This window comes from Papilio xuthus, unplaced genomic scaffold (genome assembly GCF_000836235.2).
Source record: "Papilio xuthus unplaced genomic scaffold, Pxut_1.1 DF826945.1, whole genome shotgun sequence".
Taxonomy (NCBI): Eukaryota; Metazoa; Arthropoda; class Insecta; order Lepidoptera; family Papilionidae; genus Papilio; species Papilio xuthus.
In genome coordinates, this window is record NW_013531704.1 from 9,199,527 (window position 1) to 9,208,092 (window position 8,566).

Consider the following 8,566-nt stretch of genomic DNA (forward strand, 5'->3'; position numbering starts at 1 on the left):
GATGATTCCATATGCTGTGTAAGGGATATATTTCTGTGTACATATGTAAATACATACATACAAATATTTATATCATTAACTTTGATAAAGGTTTAATATTTATCAGACAAAAAATATTTATCAATGCAATTTATTCAAAACTAGTTGACTCTGTCCGTACGGAATTAAAAAAAATAAGTTATCTTTATATTCTTCCAAAATATGTTCTACGACTATTTCAAATTTTATAAAGATCCGTTGAGCCGTTCATAACAGCTCTCATTGTGACAATTTTCTTTGCACTATTTATTTCTAAATGGCAAGTGAATTTAATTCTTTAACTGTACATGCAATAAATTACAAGTTAGTTATAATTTATTACATAATATATCTACTATATTACATAATGTATTTGTCTATGTGTTTACATGTCAGTGCTAATTAGCATCACCTCAGAGTTCAGCGCCATCTGTCGCATCGACACCTGCCTAATTGTTATATTGATGTTGATAGAACGAGACATAATTGTATAAACATCATAGTGGATTTAATTTCCAGTACAAGATAGGAGGTAAAAAGACCGTCGTTATCTTATACTATTTTTGATGAAATAAAAAGTTAAATTATTACAAATATTTTACACTTTTTGAGTAAAATTGGATATTGTTTTTATCTAGATATGTGAGTGTACAGAACACTATGTTATTGAAGATTGTGATGTATTATAAATTTTTTGTACATCCTAAGTTTAACCACTAACAGAATAATTTACTTATTTTTAACTTTAAATGTCATTAATACACAAAACATTGTTTCTAATTTAACATATAAATGTTGAACATTTGAAGTTAATTTTGTATCGGAGAAGAAACTTCGCCTCATAAATCGGAATAAACTTTGTCAGATGTCACGTGCGGCTTCACGGCGTTGCTTCAGTTCCCGTTGATTAAACACACGCCACGAGTGAAACTTTTGAACGTATACAAATGTTAGATGTATCGTTAACGTCGAGGTTTACGACAGGATTACGTGATGAAGCTTTGCAGCTAACGATTTAGAAGCGAGACAGCTTGGAGTGGAAATCTAAATTTACTTTCACAGTGGTTGTCAACAGTTTGAGCGTTTGATTGAGGAAGTAGGAGTGTTTACGAAGCCTTTATAGATTGGCATCGAGGCCTTATTTCATTTTCATCGTCTCCTAGTGTTTTTGTTTCTGTAAATAGTAACAAAAGAAAAAAAATATTATATATTTGTTGAATGATGAATTGCTATTAAAGTCATTCAGTTGATAAATGAAAGCTTTGATATGTTTATTACGAGTGTGCGGACTTTATTCTGAGTACGTAATTTCGTTCCCCTCACAACATGTCCCATGACAAATTACGTGTATCTCAGAGAGACATGGAGGCGGCCGGTACATTTATCTTTTGATTGTCTTCGCTCAATTTCATGTAATTTCTCGGCTGACGGCACAAATATTGTTTGTTCGATATTCGCATTTACTTCTAGAGTTACGCAGCTCATTACGATGTTTGTTTTACATATAAAATACATTTATGTTATTAAATGATTGTATTTTAATAGAAATAAAATGTCAACATACATCATTTTAATGAAAAGATTCAGTACTAAGACATTAAGATTAATATTTTACTGCTATAACAATAACAAAGTACGCAACGTTAGTGAAACTAAGTTATATGTAAGTTTTACACTAAGTTGAATACTAGCGCGATGTTCCCGGCGGGAGGCGGCATCTGAAAATTGCCTGTAAAACTTAAATTGTTTATACAAACTAGTTTTCAGATGATAGTAGCGCTAGTAAAAGATTTTTTTAAACTTATTTGTGTTTTAGTTTTACAAATTATTTGACGAGCGCTTACATTACCATAACGTTGAGGTAAGAAATAATTTTACTTTAGATCTGTCAGACAAAATCAATAATTACTATGTTTGAGTTTAATCAAATTTTGTTTTATTAGTAGGTTTAGTTGCCTTAACTAATCTAATAATAATCATTGGAATAAATAAAACCTCTTTGGACTGAGACATTTCGTTCCAATTTCAAATTAAAAAATAAACACAAAGAAAATACGAAATATTGTAGTCCAGTAACATTTTTAAAATATTTTATTTATTCCATCGTTTCAATAATGAAACGTCAACATTCCTAATTGATTTCACACCAATTAAGTTTTCGTTGTGTTCAATATATTTTTTTAAAATTGGAAAGTTTTTTGTTTTTTTTTTAAACATTTATCACAATTTATACATATATCATAGTTTATTTTAATGCAAAAGTTAAGTTGTATTGATGGAGATGTTCGTAAGAAGGTAGCTCCAGAACGATTGCAAGGATTTGGAGATTAGGTGTAGAATTCTGTCCGTAACAACGCATAGGTTATTATTTAGGTTTTTTTCAATGCCGAACGGGTGCAGTCGTGAGCGAAATCTAGCTTGTCATCTTCTTCTTCTTCGTATTCTTCATTACCGAAGGACGTTCTTGTCCTGGTACGCCTGGTAGCTTGTCATATATCTATGTATCTATGGACAGTAGAAGCAGAAAACATTTCAAATAAAAGTTTTATTTAGCATTATGTACAACAAAGTTGCTTCTCCAAATTGAATACGGCAGCCGCAAATTTACACTTGGCTGCGGTAACTAAGAACGTAGAGCTTCACACTAGCCTCTTAAGTTGTTAGGAGGGATGGAAACTAAGTTAGAAAGTACCAACTCGTGTCTAATACTACTGTTTTCGTATTAAACCCAGTCTTATAATGGAATTGTGAGAAAAAAAGACTTTTAAGTACTTGGTAAGTCGAGATAAACAATAAAAACTGGCATAGACAATCTAGATTTACTCGTTATAAACTGTATTACGAAAAGATAAATAATTTTGTTACATTTTAAAACCTTTTATAAAACAACAACTCTTTTTGCTAAAATACCGAGACTTAAAGTACAAAAGAAGAGAATAAAACACTACCATAACTAATGTGAACTTAATTTAAAAGTAGAATTATAAACCATATTAAAATAGTGATCATTACGATATCCCGTGGTGGAATATTGCTGCATATTTATGAGGCAATAGTGAACGCAATGAAAATGCAAATAATTTAACAGCTGAATGCTTGGTGAGTTGCTGAGGCATTCCGTGATACATATCACGCACTATTATACCAGCTCGCTTATAATATTCATAGTAATGGTTACATTCTCTTAGTAATATTGAATGTCAGTAGACAGACATAGAGAGGGAGGGAGGACATTAAATCGTTGTTCGATATGAGAATTTTGTAATTTTAAGGTCATTTTTTTTAAGAATATTAAAAGGTGACGTGAATAGAACAGACATACCGAAGAATTAAGAAAAAACACTTCCTTCTGTTAAAATGACTGAAAAATCTTATTGGCGAAAAATTTTACATTTCATTGTGATTTCAGTCTCAATTTAGTTTAAATAAGGAAAATATATCCTGAAACTAAAGTGACCTAAAGCTGGCGTTATATACAACCTCCACAGAGTTCCGTGTGTCCACCTCGTAAACTGGATTTACGCCTTAAACTTTACCTCTAGTGGACTTACTTACCATTTACAAACTTTAAATTAAGCAATTTTGTACTCTAATACCAACATGTGCAGTGGAAATTACATTGTTACGTTAGTTTATACTAAACTCTCGAAATAAATGATAATATTTAAAGTCTAAACGTGTCAAACGAGCAAACGTTCATATGATATCTATAATAAGTTAAGAGAAGGTATAGAAAAAGAAAATTTTCCTTTCATTGAAATCTTTTCTCTCGCAAAATCCTCTCTTTCTTTTCAAACTATCTCGAATATTATCATATTCTTTTATTTTTATTTTTTAAATATTCATCGTTATATTAATTTTGTATGAACATTAAGCGAAGCAACCGATTACTTACGAATGGAATTTTTACGTTCATTAAATTAAATGATTATTTGTTATCAGTATAATATAAGTTTACGACGTTATGCTCTTATTTCTTTAATTGGCGTCTTGTAAAAATTACATTAATTAACTCGTGTTTAATTAATTGCTCTTAAATCAATTAATTCGATTAAATTATTAAAGGATTAACTTAGCTTTTAAACATACATTTAAATAGCAAACATGTCGAAAAATCGGAGTTAGAGCCTCCAGAATCTTACTATCATTATAAATGTAAAAGTTTAGATGGATATTGTCACGGGCGACAGCTAGTATCAAATAAAAACCGTAGATCCATACCGTAGGATTTTCTCGTTGTCATGACATTTATATTATAACTAGCGGACCCGACAGACGTTGTCATGTCTACACGTCTTTAATTCGATTATTATTTAAAATTTGACACTGCGATGGTAGCGCCGTCTGTTGGATCCAATGTAAAACATTCCAAAATCAACAACTAGTAATAAATTAAAAATTAATTAAAAAACACTGTCCAGCGGACAAAATTGTGAATCTAAACCATTCCCAGATCCCCTTGAACACACACAAAAAATTTCATCAAAATCGGTCCAGTCGTTTGAGAGAAGTTCAGTGACATACACACGCACAGAAGAATTATATATATAAAGATATACACTGTAGTCTGGTTGTGATACAAAAAGTGTTATAAATAAATTGTAAATATAAGCATAGCAATATTCCCGAAATGGAACAATTCGGTTTAGATTGCGGCGCGCGGTCAAGATAACAAACAGCCAATGAATTGTGACGCTGTCGGTTGTTATTCTTGTCGTGACACTCCGCGCACACAATGCAACACAACACGACACGCTGCGGCGTCCATATTTTAATATATTTATCAAGTATTGGTGTAGATAATTTTTATATGATAGAATCAATCGCATTAACTTAACAACTACATTCTTATTTGTAGTGCATTTTGAATTTTCTGATCAGGGAGGTGCCCAAAAAAATAGAATGCCGTGTATCATTAACGGCAAGCAAGACTATGGCCTAGTCACCCTTAACTTGGGGTAGGCTCCGAGCCCCTCGGTGGAGACGTATAGTGAGCTGACGATGAAGCCACTGGTTCGTCATCCCTGATAGAGACAAAGGCTAGAATGGAGTTTTAGTATATAAATCTGTATTCTGAAGCGAAGTTAATGTTTTGTCCAAAATGAAAAGATATTTGATAGTAAATATATAATTGGTCATATTTGAAAATGTATTATACAAAAATAGAAAACGTAAAGATGGATATTAAAATCGGAAAAGTATATGAAAATTTAAGGGATTTATATTAGGAAGTTGGCTTACGTGGAAATCTTCACAAAGAATTTATTCATAAAAGGGGCTCTATGTGTATATCCCTTTGTTTAATATCAAAACAGAGACGTTATTTATTGAAAAAGAATGGTTTCGAAATTAAAAAAATATTTATGTTATATTTCCTTGAAACACTTTTTGTTAATTGTAACAAAATATTATGGATAAAATCTTTACACTTTATTGAATAAGTACGCTTTTTGTTTAGATATACGGATGCATTTTTTATCTGCAATACAGATTAAATAAAATAACAATCCACAAAGTTCTCAAATTAACTAGAGTAGCATCAAAACGTGCTTTTTTCACAGCCTAATCTGACCGAGTTCGCGTCGAAAATATAACGCAAGTTAATAAGATAATTTATCTGTTATTTGTTTATTCAAGGGATTACTCTATATATTTAAATAAAAATAATATGCGTTCCTATATGAACGATAGTTTGACGACACAAAAGATTGGTGTTCTAAAAAAAACAAAAGTTACTAGTGTAATGGCTGACAATATCAATTTTTGATAAAGAATGTCTGTTTTTAATTAGTCTGTGATCAGATACACTCTTATAAAGAATAAATAGTACACGTTTGTTGTAAATGAATTCGAAAATACGGATCCACAAAGACATTGCCTTTGGGCAAAAATATCTTTGTTTGATGTTAATTAACGTTCTTTATCATTTTAATGTAATTGTTTGTTATTGCAAATGATATTGAGGATATTTCAAGTATAAAATAAGCGCAATCAAACAAAGTAATCCAGTTTTTACTGAAAACCGCCTGTGACATTATTAAGGTAAATGTTTTTTGAAATTTAAATTTTTTAATCATTTCATTTTGTTCGTACATTTTTACTTTTTAACTATTTTAGCAATTTTCTTACAGACCAGAATGAAAACTATCATATTAGCACTTCTGCTAACCACAGTTTTCAACGGTGGCGTGAGTAAAATTTTATCAGATTGTTCTTTTCAATTAACAAAAATATATTGTTTAATCTACGGAGTAACTTTGAAAAACAGCCTTTAAAAAACCAAATAGTTTGAAAACCATGAAGATCTGCACGTTACGTTTGCGTTTTACGTTTGCGAAAAAAACAGTTCAAATTAACCGTCCATATTTTTTGATTGCCAAATTATAAATAAGATAAATGTCAGGCAACTTAAGCACTTGTCTTCTTCTGGATCAGTATAATTGCAGAAATAATATGTACCCTATTTAAAAGAAAGTGTGCAAAAATTAACGTTTTTGACCCAGTTAAAGTTATTATGGACACGAAGAGCAAAAAGCTATTTTAAATTAAAAAAAACAATTATAAATGTAGTTAAGTTTTGAGTAATGGGCGACCACTGTCCCAGTTTATTTGGCTGATAATATCTACAAGCCTTAAATTACTTAAGACGTTGCGTTTGTTCCGTACAATAGCTATTAAATTATTGTTTCAGAGTGCCCAGGTACCCGCCGCTGGTATGAATCAATCATGTAATTTAAATTAATTGAATACTTTTTGTTCTTGTATTAATTTATATATTTTTCTCAGTATTTGGCCTACTTCAAGACACAACACAAAGTAAGCGAAACTTAAATAATATATTTCATAATCAAAAACAGAAAACTTAATATATAGATAAGTTAAATAAAAAGCAGCTTTTCAAGGCATAAATTCGAAAAAAAATAAATAAATAGTATCCTATGTCCGTCTCCTGGCTCTAGGCTACCTCCTCACCAATTTACAGCCATATAAGTAAAGCCGTTCTTGAGTTATAAATAGTGTAACTAACACAACTTTCTTTTATGTATATATAGGTAGATTTGATATATTCCATACATTTTAATTGGCAGATGTTGGCGACACCGTTGATGCCGTAGTTCCTCCAGGTACGTTTTCTTATATGAAGTATTCGAAAGACAATAACGTGTTTGTTAAACTTGAAGTGTTTGGTGGGAGCATTTTGCACAGTGCTGGAAATTCTGCAAGGGTAGAAAGAATGTCAAGAATTTGATATCCTACTGTATTCGAATTTAATCTTTGATATACATTTTTTTATTTTTGAAGGAACTGTCCCCGGTGTCAATGTTGGCGGTGAGCGATTTTTCAATTTACGATCTTTCATTCGTTCCTTTAATTATTTCAGAGATTGCTTATTGCATAAGCAAGATTTTTTTTATTAATTTATCATTGTAAAGGACACAATAATTATTGCAGATAATTTATTTGTGTAAAAATATGCATACCGGAGATTTAAAAGATTCCTCCTTTACTGTAGTAAATTAAAAAAAATTACGACTTTAATATTTGATAATTAATACTTGTTTCTGGCCGCAGATACTGTACGAGGACTTGGACAATCGTCCTAACTAACTAATCGGACTAACGTCTTAGAATAAACTAAATTGGTAAGAAATGCTAAAGTTTTTGTGTCAAATCTTAGTGAAAAATTCATACAAAATCATATTGTAGATTTAAGAAAAGACAAAATATAAAGTCGTTTAAAGGCGACTCGAAAAAATGCGAATGTTTAGATAGATGGATGTTTGTAGGTATTTTCAGAACGGCTGAACGGATTTCGATAAAATTTGGCATACATATAATACTTACTCCGAATGAACACGTTGGGTACTAATTATGTTTTTTTAATACCGCGCGAACGAAGTTGCGGGCGACACCTATTCAATGCAATTGACAAGTATTTAAATGATTACTTTCTTTGTTACAGGTATAAGGATAGTACTTCCTTCAATATATTTTTATATTATTAAGGCTCATGTGTATTTAATACTTCATGTTTAATTTGGCTAAAATGTATTATAAAATAAACAAATTGTTCTGTTATTTTACGCGTATTTATATGTAGGTACAATCACATTTTACAATTATTCTATTCCAATTAACCAATCTCTTTTTTTTTATATTTGTTCAACAATATAAAATATTTGTTGAACAAAAATACAAATGTGTTAAGTCATGTGTACTTCACATAACTGTCCAAAGTGTTAAATGTACAGTCCTTCATTATTGTAACGCAATTAAATGGTATAACTCAAGATTCTCTAGTCAGTTTTTGAGTTTAAAAATTCATAAAAAATAACACCCGCCTGCAAGGACTATCTTTCAATTAAAATAAAAATGTTAACCTTTTGAGTCAGTCGGAAACTCACCCTAAAATTCTCAGATTACTGAGTACATCAAGAATGCGCTCTTAAAATAACCTGACTTCACCGACAATATAAACCGACTTATCGAGTTCATTTCTCTTTAATGAGTTTAAACAGGGGGATTAAATAAATCAACCATAATCAGT

The 8,566-nt window shown here is 30.6% G+C and overlaps 1 long non-coding RNA gene across 2 annotated transcripts; it reads left to right on the forward strand.

Moving 5' to 3' along the window:
• The first annotated feature begins 6,009 nt into the window (after positions 1-6,009).
• On the forward strand, positions 6,010-8,098 carry LOC106121110 (uncharacterized). Of its 2 annotated transcripts, none has more exons than XR_001228035.1 (8): positions 6,010-6,060; positions 6,150-6,206; positions 6,710-6,731; positions 6,805-6,834; positions 7,107-7,142; positions 7,321-7,347; positions 7,591-7,661; positions 7,982-8,098. It is a non-coding gene; the product is annotated as an uncharacterized LOC106121110 (long non-coding RNA). The 2 variants fall into 2 exon arrangements; XR_001228036.1 differs by having other exon boundaries at positions 6,046-6,060; positions 6,136-6,206.
• The last annotated feature ends 468 nt before the right edge of the window (positions 8,099-8,566 follow it).